This window comes from Maniola jurtina, chromosome 10, assembly GCF_905333055.1.
Source record: "Maniola jurtina chromosome 10, ilManJurt1.1, whole genome shotgun sequence".
NCBI lineage: Eukaryota > Metazoa > Arthropoda > Insecta > Lepidoptera > Nymphalidae > Maniola > Maniola jurtina.
In genome coordinates, this window is record NC_060038.1 from 8,083,056 (window position 1) to 8,106,321 (window position 23,266).

A 23,266-nucleotide genomic window follows, 5' to 3' on the forward strand; every position below is an offset into this window, starting at 1 on the left:
TAAAAACGCACATAACTCCAAAAAGATAGAGGTGCGTGCTTTAACAAAATATGGTGTTACCTAAATAGGTAATAAACTATGCGGTGAATCGATTCTACAACAGGTGCAGTCTCTCCTAACGAGTATCTCACAAATGCTTAGGCTTATCACATCATTAAAGCAGCTACGCCGTCGGGTATATCGCTTCTCTTGGCTCCTGACAAATGTTGTTATATTTTTAGCTAAGGCTTAAAGTATCCTTTAAATTTATTACCTGTATCGCTCAGTGATAAATATTTTCATTACAATGAAGATAAAGCTGTTTTATTATTAGATAAAACAGTGGTAACTTTTTTAGGTTTCTTCAGGTTCTGACGATTTCATAGTAACTAACACAACACAATAGCTGTCGGGTACCAGTAATGTATGTGGTTAACATTTTCAACAAATAGGTAATATTGAATATTTACGAGGTTTAGCTACAAACCTTCAGGCGTTAGCTGCACTAACGAGAAAGTGTAAGACTAGAATAATTTCTGAAATGGTTCGAGAGGCCGCACACAGACTAAATTACTGGGAAGTTCTAAGAAAGAACGAATTACGCAATTCTTAAAGGAAATACAAATCACAATCATTTCTTGGTTAGTTACGGACGTATGAAATATGTCTTAGTTCTACGATTACCTATTCCAACTCTAACTGTATTTAGATTGCTTCGAAAACGAAATTCATACGTAGATACTCAAATATAAAACGGAGGTTTATTAGAAACGGAAATTCAAACCAATATAGTCAAATAGAATACTATCCGGAATCAGTCTTAAATCAACTTTACGACCTTAAAGATTATTATCTGTGTTTATCTCGACGGCATAAACGCGGCAGGCTAGCTATCATCAATGTTATCGATTAATTTAGCCGTGGGTATATAAGTTCATCCAAGCACCTAGTCACATGGGCGGAAATAAGTACTTTCTGAGATTGCTCCGATACCATCAGAGATGTGAGGCGATCAGAGCGCTCTGTAGGAACAATACGCAATTAATGAAGAACCCGCGCCTCATTTTGCGTAACAAGCTACTGCAATTTCTCATCACTAATGAACTGCAGCTCTCCTCAGATGTTGTCTCAGACGTGTTCAATCCGTAGAAGCCATCAAGGGCACCTAATACCTCTTTACTGATGATAATCTACGGACGTTTGCCGTGCGTAACTATTGAGTAATGCCAAGTATTAATAACTGTAAAATTAACGACAAGCAGAAAACACTAATGAGTAGGTATCTCTAATTCAATGTAATAATATTATAAAATTGGGACAAAACGTTATATGACCTAATAACTAATTCAATCGGGAAGATTTAAATAAGATATACATAAAGGTATTTTAAACGAGGATAATATATACCTACTTAAAGTATAAATTTTATCGTTAGCATCTTCAACCGATAGACGTTCATTGCTAAACATAGGTCTCTTGCGCCACCTGAATTCAGCAGCTCCCTGCGACTCGTTTGATATCATCTGACCACCTAGTGGATGGTCTGCCGAACACATCGCTTTCAGGTACGAGATCTCCATTTTAGCACCTTGGCATCCCAAACTGTGTGTACAGAAATAAATTCCAACTTCCATGTACTACTGTGTAGGGTGCTAATTATGTCGCGTGGTAGCTACATTGGGATGACTTACAGCAAATAGTGGTATTTATTAGGACAATCATAAAGTGTGTGTAGATGATTTAGATAGTGCGTTGGGAGGTGTCAACAGGTCGCGGGCAGGGCCTATCTATCTAATCAGGCGTCGCCACGTCGGTGGGCGGCGATCGGGATAACGCCAGCCCACACGCCAATTATGTGGGAAGAAGTTACGATTCCTCGCGCGATACTGCCACTGGACCAAACGGATTTACTCACTAATCGCAAGGGTTAATCGAAAAACTATTAGCGTGCCACTAAAATCAATGCATTTAGATAGCGCTGTTGGTAGCGCAAATGGCTTTAGCTTAGTCTATAATAATATTTTACTGCTGTTCGCGTGCTTAAAGCTTACCTAAGTGCCGTTTTCTTTATTGAGTAGTTGATGAATTGATATAAAGTTGGATAGCTACGAAGATTTATGTTTTCGGAAATAGTTAATCAAACACTCAGAGAAGCAATTTGCGCATTCTCTTTTACGTCAAATTTAATTACACACACCTAATCTTGCTGATCGTCGGTTTGAATAGGATAAGCAATTTATTACTTAATGTAATTTATAGCTAGGCAGAGATACCTACTACAGTTTGATTTGAATATTTACAACTAGATGATGCTCGTGACTTCGTCCGCGTGGATTTATGAGAATCCCGTGGGAACTCTTTGATTTTCCGGGATGAAAAGTAGTTTATGCCTGTCTTCGGGATGCAAAATCGATGAAACGGACGAGCTCTTAAAGTTAACAGACATACACACTTTCGTATTTATAAAATTACTAGGGATTTGTATACGAATTGCCTTGAATTTCAACTTTCTAATTGGGACTCTTTTAATTAATCTGACAATAAAAATATTTCCTAGAGAGATAAATCGATATATTACAGGTTACTATTTGATTACAAACTATATTTTGATGATAAAAATATTGTCCCGACATCAGCTATCGGAACATAGAAATAGAAGCCAGAGACTTAGCCAGCTGCTTCACAGTAAATAAAATAAAAATCAAATCACGTACAACAATCAAATGCATCGATTCGAAGTGCGTCTAAGCATAATTGAATGTAAAAAAGCATTACGACCGCGAGCGACTTGTCTAGCTCAGTCACCTCATCGATGCAATGCAGTCAGCGACCGAGAGGTAATTACAATAAATACGGTTCACGTACAAGCAGGAACCATCCGCATAAAGGACGAGTTGTCTTCGGTCTCGGTTTGTAATACATTGGCGGACATGAGTGATTTCTGAGTCCTACGAGTATGTTTGTTAAAATATTATGAATTAACGACTTCCACATAGTAAGTGGTACAAGAAGGGACATTCCTAAGAAAAAAAACTTTCATGGCGGCAACATAGTCACGAAATGATAAAGACCCGGCAAAAAAAAATTGCGAGTTGCGACTCGTTTTTCCTTACAACTTGATGTCCAGTGTCAGGATATGAGTCATTTCTGAGTCCTATGAGTATGATTGTTAGCATATTATGAAGCAACTACCTCTATGTAGTACAAGACGGAACATTCTAAGCATTTTTTTGGCGGCTGCATTCGTTTTTGCTCACAACTTGATGTCTAGTGCAATTTTGACAGTTTCATAGAAAGCCATTTTTGTTTGAAATAACTTTTTTAACCCCCGACCTAAAAAGAGGGGTGTTATAAGTTTGACGTGTGTATCTGTGTGTCTGTGTATCTGTGTATCTGTCTGTGGCATCGTAGCGCCTAAACGAATGAACCGATTTTAATTTAGTTTTTTTTGTTTGAAAGGTGGCTTGATCGAGAGTGTTCTTAGCTATAATCTGAAAAAATTGGTTCAGCCGTGTAAGAGTTATCAGCTCTTTTCTAGTTTTCTTGTAGAAAAGAAGGTTAGATAACCGTTAGGTTCATATGTCAATTGACAAATGTCAAGCTGTCAAGATGGACGTTGCCTAAATACATAATTATTTATTTGAAAATGATGTTTTGGAAAACTCAGATACTTTGGATCGTCGGGGGTGTTATAAATTTTTAATTTACACTTGTTTATCCGACTGCGACAAAGCCAAAAGAAAGGCTTATAATTTTGACAGTCTATGTAGGCACTAATTTACTTCAAAGTTATGAAAAGTTACAGGCAATTAATTACATTTATTTATTAAAATAAGGCTGTCTTTACTTCACTTCACATAATATAAGAGGCGAATCTGTATCTTGTATATCTAGTACCCGTTTTATCATGCTCCGTTATCACTTGCATCTACCTATTACCGCGAGTTCAGTGCATCTTCATTAATTATGCAAATCGTAATCATGGTAACCTACTGTAATAGCATTGCATCACGATACACGATATCATTTGTTTCCATTTATGTAAGATTATTTATTATTATTAACTAGAAATAATAAAAAGTGATCATTTATTTAGTGATTAGAAAATAATCAACATGTTTTTATAAAATTCCAACTAATGTTATATAGCCGGCAATTCGAAAAAAGGTAGGTGTGAAATTAAAGCAGTTTTCCACGACTTTGGTCTAGTAGAAAACTATTTTCTGACGAACAGAACAGAATACAGAGAGCAAAAAAACCGTGTTTGAAATCGCAAACATACTTACACCTCCATATTTTTTATTTGTGTAGATTTCTATAAGTGCAACAGAAAAGAGCACGAATAATAGGAAGAGGGAGGTTCAGGGTTATTATTGTAATACGAGGTTACTCTGTCTACGCTCACGAACATTACATAACCCTCTGCGTTAAAGAAACTAAAAATAATAAAATAATACACTTGCTACAACCGAACCTCTATTAGATTTTCAACTGTTTTTTTGTGTTATCACTATGCCCACTTGACTCTATCTTTACGGACTTGGACATTTTTCTGGGAAGGTGGTAATTGAATTGCGGACTAAAAATTCATACTAATTTTATAAATGCGTTACTATGTCTGCCTGCCTGTTACCTTTCTACTGCCCATTTGCTTAACAGATTTTCACGAAACTTGGTACAGAGACAGCTTGCATCTCGGAGGCGAATGAAGGCTACTTTTTATCCCGAAAAATCAAAGAGTTCTCACTAGATTTTTAATAACATAAATCCGCGCGGACGTTGTTTCGGGCATTATCTGTATGTTATAAGCTAGAATAGATACTTTTGTGACGAGTGAAACTTTTATTTTATTAAGAATTGTCCTAAAACTTATCTTATGTCACAGTTTACTTAAGTTCTGTAAACTGTAGTTATTATTAAGAGTTAAGTATCGTATCCACTTGCGAGGTAGAAAGGAAGAGTGCCCAAGTCTTAGTCGCAACGGAGAAAGCAACTGATATATCTCGAAAGGGAACTTCAAATCCACACAATATATAAACATGGACTTTACAAGAACCAACCTTTCCTCTTTTCATTATAAGACAGGATCGATCTCGGTAACTGGTAGGTGCACTTTCCTCATGCCGATGTAACTACAAGTTTTTAATGCTGCACGAAGGGAATAAAAGGGCAAGTTGGAGGATAAAGTACTTCCTGTAGATGTATTTTACGTGATTGTAATCACAATGTTGGTAGGGAGTCTCGATGATACTGCTTGGTCGCGAAGGCCTGCGGCGTGATTTTCTGTTTCCAATTTGTTTTTATCTGTCTTTGTCGGACCTTTTGGAGGGACAAGACACCTTTTTGTAACATCAACACTGAATACAATAATGTTCATGATTTTTCCCTTTTGTAAACATAATAAAAATAGTAATGAAAAGAATCGACTTTGCAAAATCTTGATCTAATTCAAGCTAAACAGTGCGCCACTTTATAACTTTGATTGGTTATTAGATTTGTTGTATGGAATATACCTACTGATCTTAAAAATAAAGTAGGTACAATCGTGATTTGTATTCCGAATAAAGTTATAAATATATAAGTACCTCAGTAACTTAACTTGCTTGTTTATTTGAATATGCTGGACTGGTTCGAAACTACGAAGCACGAGTTCAAACTAGTCGGGCATACTGTGACCAATAAGTGACCATACATATATATTTTTAACCAGCTGATGCCCGCGACTTCATTCGCGTGGATATAGGTTTTTAAAAATCCCGTAGGAACTAGGAATTTTCCGGAATTTAGGAATTTTAAATTTTTTAGGATAAAAATAGCATATGTGTGTTAATCCAGGGTATAATTTAACTCCATTTTAAATTTCAGCCAAATCTGTCTGGTAGTTTTTGCTTGAAAGAGTAACAAACATACACACACAAACTTTCGCCTTTATAATATTAGAGTGAAGAGTGATAGAATATCACTCATAATAGTTTAAACGCCAAATAAAGTTTGATGCGGAGATAAAGAACATTTAAAATGCAATTATTGGCGAAGGTAAATTTTGACTAAGCGTTTGAGGTGAGCGACTGAGACACGCGACTCTAGTTAGCCATAGACATGAGTCAATCGTGCGATACTTTAGTGTCATGTGTCGGAGTCTACCATAAGACGATGCTTTTGCCTACTAAATTTTGTGATCAAAAATTGATAACAAAAGAATATCAAAACCAACCAGAAACTTTTCTTTGCGACTTAAAGACGAAGGTTAGAAAGTGGGACCGTGAAATGCGTCAGATAGTAAAACATCCGGAGAATCGCGTGTCAACTAGACTAAACATTATCATTCCACGTACGATGTTAAACCACTTATTCGGTTTGTATGACCGTTATCCAGCGCACGCACGCCGCTTGCATCAATGGCATATTTTTCCTCGGCGAAACTCCACGCACATTTGCCATTCAAGGTTAACCCGGTCAGTGTAACTCATTGTTTACATTAGTGTCGCAGTGCACTAAGATCAGTGAACTGTGTGAAAATGTCGATCGCTATTCATCCGGATTATCCATTGGACCTGTACGAGTAGGTATAACTAAGAATCACTTGCACAAGGACAGTTCAACTGATTTAATAAAATTTTTGTTATGCTGTCATTTTTTGGCAAGTGCATAATATGGTTGCTAAAAAGTAAAAACTGTCAGAATTAAGGAATTTATCTAAATATCCTAGTGCAAGTAGGGCTAAGTTTGGTAAATAAAATACAGAGAAAGCTTTAACGGCATGCTATAAATGAAAACGGGGTTTCGTTCAATCTGTGTCGTGATTGCATAGTACAATGTAATTCCAAATTATGATCTTCAATAGTCATTGCCGAAAGATATAAACGTCTTAATGCGTGTATTTACGATAATGAAATGCATAGAGTGGCCAATAGAAGACATGAAGGCTTTAGGGCGTGGGTTTATACATTTTAAGCGAATGTCGTTTTGAATCTAGATAGGAACACATGCGTGCGTTAGTCCTGCGACCGCTCTAGCCCACGGGCTTCAACCATTACATTAATAGGAGTCCTTCCATTAATTAGAAATGTATTCAATAATTAAAGCATACGCCCTCTCATCTTGACTGGTAGGATGAAACGGGTGCAACGCATAATTTATTTAGATCGATTCATAAGACATTTAAATAAAGTTTCCATGTTTAATACATTTAACAAATAGTTTATTTCAATGAACGTTGATGATTCAATAATAATTGACCAGGTAATCTGGCCTAAAAACTTTTACTAAGTAGTTTTTAATCTGACCTCGATTGAAAAAAAAAACAAATACTTTAACGTGCCGATAAATCGAAGTTCCTGATTTGATACATATTTGTAAATTAGGGCACTCAGAACGAGATGTGCGTACTCATTAATGTAGAAAGTAAACCGTATCCGCGAGGTCGCCTGTGTTGATAAACCTGTCCGGTCTTCTGACCGTACCGCACAAGTTTCTTGAACTGGTTCACTGAAAACAAGGTCTGTAATGGACCTCTTTAGATAATCACGTCCCCCCAAAAACGTAACTGACGATATTACAAAGCAAGAGTGCGAATTTCGTATGTTTGTGTATGACGGGTGATCTTCGGAACTACTGCCCGTATTTGAAAGATTCTTTCACCATTTAAGTGCTACATTATTTAAGATGGGCATAGGCTATGTATTGTGTATGTATGTATAACACAGGCAAAGCCAAAGGCCAGTAAGGCATAGCTATATACCTACATAAAGATCTAAAATTAACAATAAAAATTTATCATTAATTTTATCAATGTTATTGATATTGGAGGAAGTTTACATCTCTACCTATCTCTTATATCAAGCACGATGGAAAGTGATAGTACAAATGTAAAGAAAGTACAGCACGTTGGCTTTTGTTGGTACCTACTTATTAACAATCACAACGTGTTACAGACTTACAAAATGTAGTTAGATGGCAATTAGGAAAGGTTGCACCCATGCTTAAGATCTTCATTTCCTCAAATGATGCTTTCATTTGAGAAAATAGAGATTTTAAAATAAGGGTAGCTAATTTACAATATTAAATTGAGAAAAAAATTAAGCCAGATATTAAAATACTGTTTACCGGGACTTTTCTAGTAGGGTTTGAAGTTAGGTATAGCTTGCTGGACAAGATAATATATATATTTAGCATATAGTGTTTATTAGCTTAATTTATATAGTTATTAATGTTAGACCTCCAAAGCATTAATTTGTCTTTCTAATGATACAGTTAGATTTTACGGCGAACACTGTTTTACTGCCTCTTAAAATGTAGTATGGCTTAACAGTAGGTAGAAGCATAGCTATTAAAAGACAAAGCACTTTGGAAAGCGTAGAGCATAAAACATTGAGGTAGGTTGGTAATTGCGAAGAACGGCAGTAAAACACGTGGAACTGCAATATGCAAATAAGAGACAAGAATTTTAATTTTAGGGTTATATGCTCGCGAGCCAGTGTGCCCAATACGAGCAGTCGTCATGCCATCCGTACATTTTAACGAGAGCGCGATTCCCCGCACCGATAGTGACAGTCTAATGAAAAGCTCTCTGAATAATGCATTAATACCAGCGTTAAATCGTGAGTACCTACAATCCAAGTAACGACTAGAAAATACTAGATGCAAATTTAAGTCAACACCAACGCCGATAAGCTTCCGCTAGCAATTCTAGAAATGTAACCAGGCATACGAATGAGTTAAATATAGCTAATCGTTCGTTTTAGTGGCCAGGACGTGAAATACAGCACTTTTAAAGCGCTTCACATATAGTTAGGTATAGGAAAGGCACGTGCGGGCAAGTTAGATAACTCTTGCTCTTGACTGCGCAAGTCCTGGGCTTTGGACGTAACAAAGTAGGTACAATGTTTGAAACATAACTTTAGGACTGATAGCGATAGTGTTACTAGTGGCGTTTGTCAAGACTGCTGGCGACTCGGCATCTCGTGTCGTGCTTTGCCTCACGCTGTGACCCATGCTCACCCTCTCTATTGAAATGTCAGTACTCGGACCATTGACGAGACAATCGTAAAACACAATGTTAAGGTCACATCATGACTTCAATAAACAACTCCTAACATGGGAAACGTGATGTCGTCGACGTAGTCTTAAGCGGAACATCCCAAAAGTGTGTCAACCTTGTACACAGTCAAAGGCAATACGTGTTAGCAGATTTTATGTTGCGGTTTTACCTTGCCGTTTCCCAAGTTTCGCTGTTCGCTGCACTTTGAAATAAAATAAATTTGGCTGTGAAAATGAAAGATACCACTATGGGGATTTTAGTATCCGATTAGATCCGAGAATGAGAAGAGTTTGGCCATAGCCACGCCAAGTGCGGATTGGCAGACTACACACACCTTTGAAAACATGGAGAACTGTCAGGCATGCAGGTTTCCTCACGATGTTTTCCTTCTACGTGACAACACTTACGGGTAAAAGCCCGAAATCAAACCCCGGACCTAGGGGGCCGAGGTCTTAACCACCAAACTTCTGGTAACACAGATTTTTTCTAATTTCTAAGATTCACTTTACAATTAATATTTCATTTCTGTTTCATTATACACACTAGAAAATCGGTAAGCGTTATAAGCTTGATGTTTATCAAGAACACTAATAGTTACCAATGAAAGCACTGTGAGGGTAAAGGGCAGGGCCAGAACAGAAAAGATAAGTAGTAGCCACAGCCGTACTTACGGTTCCCGCGTTCCACATATCGCGAACAAACTATTGAGGTCGCTATGCCTTCTTCGTAAATACTGGATAAGCATTCCTGCCCTTTACAATGTAGTATTCAGTTATAGAATGTATTAAATAAAATAATTACTAAAAGTTATTTTATAGAAATTTTCCCGATTCTATTTTACAGTTACTTTTGTTTATTGTAGTTATTAATAAACACAAAATCATTTTATTGGACACATCATGCTGATTTACTTCTATGATGCCTGGCGTTAAAATTGCAGTAACCCCTAATAAAAAGTATGGTTCAGCATCCCAGAATAATTTATCATAGCAATTTGTATGTCAACAGGACACGGGGCGAGCCATCTAGCGCCAACATAGCGGGGTTTTACTTTCTTGAAGTGGCCTTAAGAAACTAGTTAAGAGAAAGTAGGATTACTATCGTACTAGTATTTATCGTTATGTAACATTAACCAGAATTCCCTTAAAGAGACGACTCATTTAACAATTTTTAAATATCTAAACAAATGATTACGTCAATTAAGTAACGATTTAAAAATATAATTGTCAAAATAGGTAATCTTATTAGTCTGAAACAAATTAACACCTGCTAAATATCGAATTAGGTCAAAATTATCGTGAGTATCCATCAGTCCGCATGTGTAGAAAACAGGCACTCATAAATATTTATAGAGAGCACAATGCCGTCTTTGTACACTTCCATATTCACTCAGAATTATAATGTCAGTCACATTCTAGGACCTGAACAAGAGCCGAAACGGTGTGAATTAAGCTGAATAAAAGATGCTCAAGTTTCACTCAGCAACCAAACCGCAATATTGCCAATAGCGCTGAAATACCTGTGGAGTTCACAGAAGAATTATGTAGTAATGGGTTGGTAATGGGAATGTCTTAATGGACGTCTAACGATAAATACGTTAAGTATGCAAACTGCCATACCCCTTCCAGGTTAGCCCGGTTCCATCTTAGACTGCAATATCACTCACCAGCTAAGATTGCAGTAAGGGTTAACTTGTATCTGAATTTAAAAAAAAATGCATATGCAAAAATTACAACAATAGGTATTTTTTTTCGATATTGATTTCGACATTCTTATTTGTAGATTTTCCGTTATTTTATTTTTTGCTGTCGATTATTTCTTTTTACCCGACTGCAGCAAAACCAAAAGGAAGAGTTATGATTTTAGCAGTCTATGTACCTATGTGTGTATGTTTGTATCCAGATTCTGTGCGTAGCGTACCACCACCACCGTAGCGCCTAAACTACTGGGCCGATTTTGATGAATGAGGTGTCAATCGATTCGTCGACTTAACTGATGTTACATGAAAAAAAAGTGTCAATTTTTTTTGCTATTGTATCGAGAGTGTCAAATGAAAGAAGAGAAAATTCTGAGTTCATAAATATAAATGCACTACAACATTAAAATATACCAAGAGACAAAAACAATTTTACTGTAATATTTTAGCGTTTATTAAGACGATCGTAGTCGGGTTTTAGTTTTCAACTTTATCTTGTTGTATTTTGTGGATAGTGCCGGAAGTTGCGGCGTAGAGCAGGTTATGTGGTTAAAGAGGTGGACAGACATTTCCCGTTGTGGCGAAGGAACAATATCATGGTTTAAGGGTAGTGGTGCATGGTTGATGGCGCATTCTTCTTGTTGCCGTAGCTATGTACTTACCTACTCTAACAAATCCAATAGCTGAGTGTAGTTTAGGTGCTGTATGTAGAATGTAGATGGTAAGAAGTTTTGGATAGATAGTACGAGAACATCGTCCATATCCATTGTGAATTGGCAACCGGTCCTATCTCAATTTCAACAACTTTATTGGATGAATGAAAAAACTTGCTTCCTTCTACTAAGGTCAGTGTAGGTGAAGCCTCACTTGTGTACGTTTTTTAATTTTTAAAATTTTGTTCCGAACTAAATAAATGTCTTGAACTGTGTGACACTACAGAATAAGAACTAGTTTAAAGTAAAATCGTTATAAATCGTTACAAAACTAGCATAAGAGATACCTACAACTAGCACCTAAGTCGGGCCATTTGAACTGCATACTAAAACCTCGTAGATTCTTTTGGTATTATGAGTTAAAATAAGAATAATTTATTTCAAAAAAATATCAGTGAAGTCATCCTATATTTAAGTGAACGTGAGATTCTGAATCGCATCGCAAAAAGAGAACACAAAACCGCGCCGTGGTCGAAAATTTTTAATCAAATTATTTCCGTCACCGTAATTTTTTTTAATCTTTTTTAAGCGAGTACAGTTACCTCGATGCTACTTGTAAACGATAAATTTTGGGATAATTGAAACATAATAATGCAAGCAATGATAAAATATATGTAAAAATATGTAAAAGGTATCTAAGTTGAAGACAAAATTAGGACACTTGGTTTACATTTGTAGAGCGCTGTTTCTTCTAATCTCATTCGTTTTTATCTTCTGTCTTACTCATCATCGAGCAAAAATTTTACCTATACACGCCACGTTATGTTAACGTAACGTGTCTATTGATTGCAAAATAAAAAATTACAAAAGGGGTATAAAGGGATTACTGTAAACTAAGTTTTGGTGAAGGTGGGAACTAGGAAGTGGTTTATTTCTCTATTGTTTAGAACGAGGTTTCGAATTCGAATACTTGATTTGCATAGTAGCAGTGACATGAAGCATGCTTCAGAATGTATGTGGTTTTCAACAAGTCAACGGTAGTTACTGGGACGTACAATGCCGATGATAGACGAGTGATAAACCTGCAGCACGTAGGTCGAAACAAGTTTTAGGGTATGTTACATAAACAGAAACCAAATAAAGAAAACATCAGATTCTTTATTAAAATTAATTTTTTATCGATATCATAATTTATATCCACGTAACTTTTAAAGGAACAAAGTATTTTTCAAGTCAGAACTTGTTGCTTCTTTTAGGTCCCTTTAACATATTATTTACTCACTACAATAGGTAAAAGTAATGGTTGCTACAGATTTTTTAATAACATTAATAGCCGCGAAGGATTCCCGCTAAGTCAACACCAGGCGCATACTTCTAAGTGAGTCAATATTTACAGGTTAACGACCGGTCTGCCTCGAACAGGACTACGGAAAGAAAATACTGAATTTAGTACCTACATGATCAAAATACAAATTGTTATATATTGAAATAGTGAAATTACATCCGATAACAACGAGATAAAAGTACGAATCAAGCCTAGCACGCATGTTTTAGTTCAGCAGCCGTTATCTAATGCGAATTTACAGCCCGAGATTAAACTACTTTAAAACACACGAACACAGAAAGGGCCGATGAGAGGCGTCTTCGGTAATGGCTTCTTAACGTAATGGCGATAAAAACACTTCCTCGTATTGCTCACGTGAGAATATTGCCCGGCATCGGCGTGACAGTGACGGATGGGGCGCGGGTGGCGTGACCGAATCGCGCGCAGGTGTCGGGACGTCCGCGTCGGTGATACGTTCTAACGCGGGACGCATGATTCTTACACCTTCAGTGCTTAAACGTCGAACTAAAGACGACGCTAAGAACTTATGTTAGAAATAGAACGAACGAAATCTTTATTCTGAAAGATTATAGGATACTACTATTTCCAACGATTTTTGATTTTTAGGGTTCCGTAGCCAAATGGCAAAAACGGAACCCTTATGGATTCGTCATGTCTGTCCGTCTGTCCGTCCGTATGTGACAGCCACTTTTTTTTGAATGATGTAATTAATGTAAAGCCCCCGTAACGTAGAAGACAAAGTAACTGGCGAATAATTAAACATAATTTATAAATGTATGTGTATAAATGTATGTTTTTAATGTATAAAATATACTTCCTCCTAATCTCAAGTTTTAAAAGTTTTACTTAAATAACTTTACACTTAAAAAATTGAAAAAATGACTTAACACATATTTGTGATGGTGTAAACTGTAAACTTCTACGAGATTCGTCGTATTTCAAGGTTCAGTAGTCACATAGAGGAATGATGATTATATATTCCTGCATTACAAACCAGTTTTTTTTTTACTAATCATTCAGTGAACGTGGGATAACGTTGCACTACCAATAGCTTTACATGACGTGAGTTGATAAATGAAAAAGATTAAGGAAGCTGACCGGTAGATGATGATAAGCGTAACTTTTAATTAGGAGATGCGCTGTCAATAATACTTGACATGCTCAAATAGGTTTTGGTTATTTTAATTAGGATGAAAACAATGGCAAGAATTTTTTTTTAAGCTGTCACACTGTATGTAAGGATTAATAAGCAGTTGTGCAAGAGGGCAGGATTAATAGGATATTGTACGGATTATTGTCCGAACAATAAAACTGTGAGAAGAAGAACCGCAAAAAAAGTAAAACCACAAGAATATACTTTTACACGTGCGGTGTTGTGAGCTCTCCACCTCTGGCATTATTAATTTATTTTACCTTTACACCTATAAATTTCTTATGTTTAAAAATAAAACACTCCACTTATAAGGAGATTGAAACTGGAAAATTGAAACTAACTATGCATTTTTATAAAAGTGTTACGATAAGAAGTATCTTATATTGTTCCACGATAACATCTGCCTTCTGTCACCATGTATCACACAAATTCAGCAGCCACGGAATACAAAATTAGTTTATCACTAGAATTTTGTTGCCTTTCTAAAACTTCCCGATTCAGGTATCGTACGAAAACAGCCGGTGCAGTGCTACAGTTAAATGTAAATCAGCCTATTCTTTTCTCGGGAAGGCTTGAAAGCGGCATACAAAATTACCTTTAAACGCCACTTTTAACAGATTTGAATGTAATTTAAACCATTAGCACTACAAATACAATGTGATGCATAAATTGATACAGATTCGACTAAATCTTCATTCGCCTAGTCTTCGCTACTATATCAGATACATTTTTTAAGGGGCTTGTTGGCTCTCACATGGGCAAATAGCATTTTCAGATGACCGGGACCGTGAAGGCTGGCTATAAGACAGAGGTTTCCAAATTCTTTCTACAGAGCTACTTTACTAAACTGAAACTAGAACCGCACGAGGCGCATTTTGTTGTTAGGTGCTATACTGAAAATACAAATGATACCATCATTGAAGACGCCGGCTTATCTGATGCAGCAGACCGGCTGAGATTTATAGAGCACTTTGACTTTGCTCAGATTTAAGTCAAAACGAGACAGATTAATGTGGATATATAAATCTATCTCGTTTTAACTCTGTCTTCAGTCTGAGCAGAGTCAAAGTGCGTTCTATAGACCTCACTCTCAAGAGGCATCAAGTAAAAAAGAATTAAAACTTTGGTGTTGGAAGAAAGCATTCGCATTTTCAGTAATGAAAATTGCGTCACGTGCTGCTTTGGTTTTCATGCGGCCACTTACGATCTTTCCAAGATTCAAGATTCAAGATTTTTTTATTTGCAGAAACATTTTTTACAGTGAGATGTTATTAAGTACATATTGTCCAGTAGAAATGTTTCACCTTACATAATGAGGCATGCAAAATTTGTACAAAGTCATTATTTAAACTATTCTTTGAGTTCATTAAACTACATTAAATATATCACGTGTCAAATTATAATTATTACCTTATAGTACCTGAGTCAACAAATATAAAATATTATAGCAAATAGAATAATCACATCAAGTCAATAAATATATTTAATATAAATAAACTAAGATTTTTTAAAATTATAATTTTATTCATTCTTTATAATCAAAAAATTCATTTACAGTGTAGAATGTTTTCGCGCTGAGCCATTCCAGTACGATTTATCCTTGGATAAATCTAGCGGAATTTCGCTATGTGCCATATTGTAATGTTATATCTATGCGGACAAAATGCCGACAAAAAATTCTGCGAGCATCCACAGAAAATTGGAAACCAGAAATTCTCTTCGGCATTTTGTCCCCAATTATTCAATATCTTACGTGGCAGCGGAATTCCATAACATTTTTCCGTGGGCTCAGACGGAAAAAGATTATCAACTTTATTTTATTACCCGTACTGGCAAAAACACGTAAATCACTGGAGCGTTGCGTTCCAGCGTCTGATCTTCAATATTACACGTAATGACGCTCGTACAAGTGCGTTTGAGTGCATATCTGTTACATTTCAACGACTTATGCAATACCACGCCGCTCCAGTGTTTATGCGGTATAGGAATCTTCAACATTTATAAACGTGCGTAAGTATAGGTACTTACATAAAAATATGTATATTAGAATTAGAAAAGTTAGAATTTTAAAAACTAAATTTAAACGGCATTGGCGTTAGTCTAATAAAATTAAACATTATTGTTTCTTTAGAAAAAAGTCCTAATTGTTATTTTAAAAGAAACAATAATATTTCATTAGGTATCTACTTAGTAACACCGGAATTCATAGTCAAGGTAGAAGCTTCTTTAGAAAACGATTCAGACGACATGTGTCATACACAACCTTATGCACGACCTTTGAAATTTTAATCCTTATGAATTCCACTGTGATAGTACTGGATTGTGTCTACGATTTCGTTCACGTGGATTTAGCCTTTTTTTAAATCACGTGGGAACTCTTCGTTTTTCCGGGACAAAAAGTAATCTATGTCCATCCCGGGGATGCAAGCTATATGCCAAATGTCAAATAAAAAAAAGTGTAATTCAAACAAATCGGTTTGAAGGAAGGCCGCCGACAAACTAACAGAAATATTTTCGCATTTATAATAATACTGGTATGGATTTCAATTTTAAACGGGCTTTACAAAAATATACCTCGTAATTATTGTAGTATTTTGTATCATTTTAACTAATATATTCAATCGAACACAAATAGTCAGTCCTCACAGAACTCCAGTCTACTCGTACCCTATAAACCGTTGTTTAGGCTAGTTTAACTGTAGAATCATTTTCTTCCAGTCAATAAACCGATAATTCAAATGGTATAACTGGTCATTGATGAAAGCTATGTATGCAACGTGTAATTAACGATAGTTCTTTCTTTGTTCAACAGGACAGGCCGTGGCTAGCGGGAGCAGCGAGTAGCGCGATCTCGAGGTCAGTAACCCCTGCACCTTACTCTTTGCTACACATATTCGTGAATCTTCTTAAATAACATGTCATTATGGCTTATTAGCCGTTAAGGAAGCACTTAAGGCAAATGTATGGAAAATAACACGTTTCCAGCTCGGAGTGGTTCATCCATTACTGAAAACGCTAAATTACTTAGTATTATTTTAATACATAAAGCGATTCCATTCGGTGGCTATTAAAAAAGTTACGCTTTATGAGTGTAAGAAGTTACGGCTTTTCTTTTAAAGCGATGCTCATTGTAAAACATCCAATGATATAATAGCATTGTCAAATTATCTCAAATGACTCAAAAGAATAATGACCTTAAAGTCAACGAAGTGTAAATATAAGACACATAGAATACAGTTATATTTTCTGGTAGTGCGTGCTTAGTGACTCGCAACATAAAACCTTAAATAAGCTTTTTTACATACTAATATCATAAATGCGAAAGTTTGTCTGTCTGATAGCTTTTCACGACTCAATGGCTGTCTTAGAAAATCAAAGAGTTACCACGGGAATCTTAAAAAAATTAAATCTACGTGGACAAAGTCGTGAGCATCATCTATTTGGACACAGATACAGATCATGCAGATGAGCATAGGCTACTTTTATTAAAAATTAAATTCACGCGGACAGAGTCGCGGGCATTACCTAGTTTACTATACCTCTAGACAAATCAAATATTATTTCACAATATAACAGTATGTCATGTCAATAGGTACTGTTAACTGAATAAACAAAATCGCAATGAAAAGCCGAATTCGCAAAATTAACTGATTAAATTTAAACTCTGAAGGTACACAGATTGTGACCGCAACTGCTTGAGTTTTCCAAAAAAATGAATGAAACCACTCAGTGGTTACCGAAAAATTCAACCGGTTTATAAACGTCATCCTGTTATTTTTTACCGTTCCCCGAGACGCGACCCACATTTCCCCGAATGTAGTACAAGACTTATCAATACCTTATTAATATTAATTAAGTGAAATGTCTTGTACTTTTAACGTATTTAGTGATTCAGAAGATGAAAAAAAAAACATTCGTCGACGCCGCATGTGAGAATTCAGTCCTATTCATGTGTCAGTTTTACAGACGCTATCACTTACAACTGCAGTAAAGAATACAAAGTATTTTTTCTTCGCCGCTAATATCTTTTACATTTTTTTATTATCTACTTACTATGCACATATAGGTACATTTAGATGTAAACGGAAGTTATAAAGTTATAAGAGTTCTATTATTATTTCGTACTAATCTTTTCATATTAAACCTTTTGACTTAAGTCCGTTTTGTCGAGCATAATGTATACTAATTGAACGGTTAAAATGCGTGTGCCCTGCATGTACCTATTAAGTTTCGTGATAGTCCAAAAATTACTTTCAGATACCTACGCATAGGTACGCTAACATTGAATTTAAGTTAGAAAGTGAACTTTAAGTTTGTTGAAAGTTAGTGAGCTGAGTGGAATAAAATTGTCCTCGGAAAAAAAAAACTATATTAAACTTTCGTGGTAATTATGGCAACTGTCACAAATAAACTCACTTTCAGATACCTACAAACTTCTAACAGTTGACCGATGCAAAGTTTGTACATGTCCTGCATACATTAACGTTGATATTGTTTTAAGTTAGAAAGTGAATAAGCTGAGTAACAAAGAGTTCTTCTCGGAAAAAGTATGTCATCAAGACAGGCGTCAACGGCAAAATACAAATAGGAATGTAGGTACATTGAACAGTTGAAACTTTCAAACAACAAGATAAAGTTCAACAGCTCTAAAACCCAACTACTACCCACGAACTGCCGATAGATTGCGATAGACATAGTATAAAATTGTTTTTCTGTCGCTCGGTGTATTTTAACATGGTACTATATTTATATTTATGAACTCAGAATTTTTCCTGTTTCATTTGATATTCCACTCGATACAATAGTTTAAAAAAAATTGGTACCCCCACTTTTTTGGATGTAACGTCCGTTAGGTAGATTTTTTTCGTATAAAATGTAGCCTATGTCACCCCGAATATAACAACGAATCGATTGACACCTCATTCATCAAAATTAGCTTAGTAGTTTGGGTAGAAAGCACATAAATACAAACCTATATACATACATAGACTGCTAATATCATAACCCTTCTTTTTGGCTTTTCCGTAGTCGAATAAAAATAGAAAAAAATAGAAATCATTCTGTACGCGTAGGCTTACTTATCAATTTCAGCAAGTCTGCTTTATAATAAGGAAATGGTCAATACGATCCGATAGGAATAGTCTTTGGCTCGAGTCAATAAGACATTTCTCGTTATGCAAACAGGTGGGCACAGACGGGATCTAGATGGCGAAGGCACACTGAGATTGCCAATGCATTCAATCACTCGGCATATTGTTTCCTGATTGCTCTCTTCAGATCAAGCAATGATTTAAATCTAAATAGAATTTATGTTAATTTAGCGACCGCTAAGAATAGAGAGGTTCAGCATGCGGTACGAGTAATACAGGAAACGTCTGAACATTATCAACCTCGAGGCGCATGGCATACGTCGGGAAGCAATCATTGTGGAAGTCATAGAACAAGTAAAAGGCGGCCGGTCACTACCTTTATGGCTTAGCTTAAAGGCTTTTAATTGGCAATAAATTACTGTATTATTAGTAAAGATAATGGTCAACACAAAGGGCTAATAACAGTACATAATGTGAATATGGGTTAATGACATATCTTTACATGATCATTAAATCGTAAATTAATGTTTATAATGAAGTAAATAAATCAAGACTAAGTTGTTTTGATCTTTAAATAAACGTGATTGATTGGGTACTTTTATAAGACAACAATGCGAAAGTAGATTAATGAGAAACTGCGATGACTATAACGCCGTCACTTTGAAAGCTAATTAAAACGACGGGAGCTTGACAGCCTACCTATTCATTATTTCGATTTGATGATAGACTCGTTTTATCGTACTGAGCCACTTAGCTGTGTCTTCACTATATATTCCAGTGTAATTGCAAAGTATACGGCTATGAGGGTGATTAACATTTAATTAAATTAATATAAATAGTAATATAATTAATCTATACACACTAATACGCACAAAGAAATAATAATTACTTATCACTCGTATGCTACCGATAGTAAGGTAATAATATACCGATAGGTAGGATGTCGCATGTGATTTTTGTTGTTCATGGGTACTATGAAAAGACCTCCTAAAACCCAGCTTCTCAGGATACAGACCCCCATGCCTTTTGACATGACTCATAGAGCAAATATGACGAGCCTTTTCTCAAAATGTATGCATTATAGCTAAGAGTATGTCCGTCGTAAATAAAACATCCAATATTAAAGAACTTCGTTGAAATCTCAAATCTAGTACATTACCCATAGTTTGTTTTATGAGCGTGAGTTAAAAGTAATTATTTAGTGATATTAGCGAGTGCAATTAGGCACAGAGATGTTTAGAACAAATGGGCCACACCGCCATAACATTTGACTAATGCAACTATTAGTTTAAGTTGGACAGTAATTGAAACTACCATTCCAGTAATAATAATAAATAATTTTAAATTCTACTGCCATTTCTCACTATCCGTCTTCAAATCAATTAATTTATTAGTAAACAGTTTTATAAGAAAGCAACTTTTTATTTTAGCCTTTTCAACACACAAGGTGAAGGAAAACATCGTGAGAAAACCTGTATGCCTGAGAGTTCTCCATAATGTTCTCAAAGGTGTGTGAAGTCTGCCGATCCGCACTTGGCCAGAACTTTATCAATCTGGCAAGACTCAAACTCAATAGTAAGCCAGTGACGGGTAGATGATTATTCCTATAATGGATAACTTAATTTTCTGTATTATGCAATATACATAATTATTTTCAAAAGATTTGCTTTATTTTACTTTAAAAAAATGTGAGAATGCTTATTGTACAAAATAGGAAAATAAAAATCGGATAACGAGGCGAAAAACCGTTCAGCTATGCTAGGTTAGACTCGCGGCGCGGTTATGCGCGTGTTTTATTTTCTTTCTTTTCGCCATTATTCGTACTTGCCGGAATTGAAAAATCTACTGTTAACTGATTTTAAACTGGGGCAACTATTTTAATTTAATAAACTCCATTGTAACTAAGATGAATCAATGAAAGTTATTTTTCAATGATATAGCTTCTGGAATACGTTCAGCAGTTATGTTAAAGGGTCTATTGCGTACCTACCTATTTGTTGTCATTATTCAACACAGATAAATTAATCTCAAACAAACGCAATATTAATCCCCGTTTAAATATGTGACGGTTACCAATTACTACCCATATTATAAATGCGAAAGCGTATAGTCATTTGCTGGTTCAGTGGTTTGTCCTTCAATCACGTTGCAACGGAGTAACAGATCTACGAGTATAGTTCCGTATAGGTAGTAGTCTAGTTTTGCATAGGTAGCTATAGTTAAAGACCTGGAGAGAGACATAGGCTACTTTTATTCCGGAAAATCAAACCTCCGGGACTTTCAAAAACTTAAACCCACCCGGATGAAGTTGAGGGTTTCAGATTGTTCGTGATATGGAAAAGTATTTTATAACAACGTGTAAGATTATTCGGATCCAGGTTGCAGAGTAATTAAGCGGCCTAATGGCACGTAGAGTGTGTAAATTACTTAACGGAGTTAAGAAAAATTTATGTCGACCGCCGCCCGTAGCAGGACTTTATCATTTCTCAAAGAAACAAGTCTCAGTGCAGTAACGGCATGTAATATGACATTAAAAATGCACATAACGTCGAATTACCTAGTTTTGTAAAATGAGCTGCGTTTCAAGAGGAAATTCACTTTACGAGCGCCTTTTGATAAGTTGCGCTCGATTTGCACGCCGCATGCAAAGATGGGGACGCATGACTACAATACAATTCCGGAGCGGGATTTGTGTGAACCTAATTGGATATTCGCAGTAAGCGGCCGATCCGAAAGTGAGATAGACGCTGTTGATAGCGCAGAGGGCGGCGTTGTCTACTGTCCGTCCAATCTTATCATATCGCGACATCTTAATGTCGGATCAGTTTTTCTACGCGTGCGCGGTGCGATGGGCGGTAATGGTGTCCGTCCCAACGGGATTCGTGTCGGCATCGTTTCGCGTCTCATCGTGCGGCCGTAATACACCGTCCTACTTAAAATACGTGTGAACTTGTTCCAGTAAACTATCGGAATCCGACGTAAAAACTAAAACGCTCTAAATGTATTTAAATCAAGGTTACAAGGGCAAAAAGAGTTCCATGAAGGCTTTGAGATATCAATAAAAGCGTGTCGTCGATGTGATGAAGATAGATGCCGTACCCTCTATAAAACTAATTTTCAGCAACATTATCGACATGTAATAATCAAATATGTTCAATAGTACAGCGTTAAAAACTGCCTCTAATTATTATCTACTATTTAACAAAGTTATAAATCCAGAGCAATCAAAACATAATACTTTTCTAATTATTATTATCTTACAATCAGTTAGCGTCTACCGTTGAATCAGTTACTTATAGCGATGGGTGAATGAATTTGCGCCGTAAAGTGTTAGTTGAATTGTCCGATATCTCTGCATCATGATGAATCGCGATATGTGCTCAAACAAGGCACTTAAACGCTCAATCGGGTGCCGATAACGGGGCGCGAGATGACGGGACACTAATTAAAGCTTAAGTGTTTTAATATAAACACTTTCAGTGGCCTACTTGATTGATCTATAAAAAGTTGACGCGTGCACATCATAAAAACAAGTATCAACATATCAGTCGTCCTCATTGACATATTAACACTCATTGGCGATAACTCAACAGTGTGAGTAAAAAATGCTTGTTGAGTGAATAATAATATTGTAATTAGAAAACAAACTTTTACAAGCTCTATTGAATCGTCAATAGAATTTTCTGGTTTGGAATACATGCTCTTCTTAGTTCCTACCGAGAAGAATCAGCAAGACATTAAGCTCTTTCCAAATACTCAATTTTAGAGTAATCTCTTAATGTGTAGATATACTAGATATTTAGGTTCAGGCGTATAACAGAGAGAAAGTAAGAAGATCAGATTAATCTAATTAGATTTATCATCTTATATGTACATGCATTAAGCAAATAAAAGAATGTATTGTATAGTAAGGAGAGTCAGCTTTAAACGAATGCTCTTACGAGTTCAAAAAAATTAAATACCGTTACAAGATATCGTGAGATAAACTTGTCGGAAGTTAACACTGATTACTATTTCTATTTAACGCCATTAATCATTCGACTCTATAAATAGAACTTCATTGAGTATAAAATCGTTTGAGTTGGCATAGTTTCTATTTAAGTAACAAAAAATAAATCAAACACCGAAAGATCGACTGGCGTTGTTAGACTAAACGGGTACAATGAATAGCTAAGTTTTTGATTTAGTTAAAAATGTTATACATCAATAAAAATAATCACAAAAAGTCTATATGTTTCATCGATTCAGTTTGACCTAGTTACTCTACGAGTCAGCTTTTACCTCAATTAATTAATGGTGTTCTCATTCAA

At 35.8% G+C, this 23,266-nt stretch overlaps 2 protein-coding genes across 4 annotated transcripts in view; one reads left to right on the forward strand and one right to left on the reverse strand.

The window, feature by feature from the left end:
- Positions 1 to 23,266, reverse strand: part of LOC123869153 (autophagy-related protein 16) — a 231,213-nt gene that overhangs the window by 164,521 nt on the left and 43,426 nt on the right. The gene's annotated exons all lie outside the window — the stretch shown is intronic.
- Positions 1 to 23,266, forward strand: part of LOC123869152 — a 62,415-nt gene that overhangs the window by 11,257 nt on the left and 27,892 nt on the right. Inside the window, exon 2 of one of the 2 annotated variants that reach the window (XM_045911912.1) lies at positions 16,679 to 16,722. The gene's annotated coding sequence lies outside the window, so the exon portion shown is untranslated. Of the gene's footprint in view, positions 1 to 16,678; positions 16,723 to 22,475; positions 22,551 to 23,266 lie in introns of those variants that run through there. The other variant, XM_045911913.1, reaches the window with a different exon arrangement.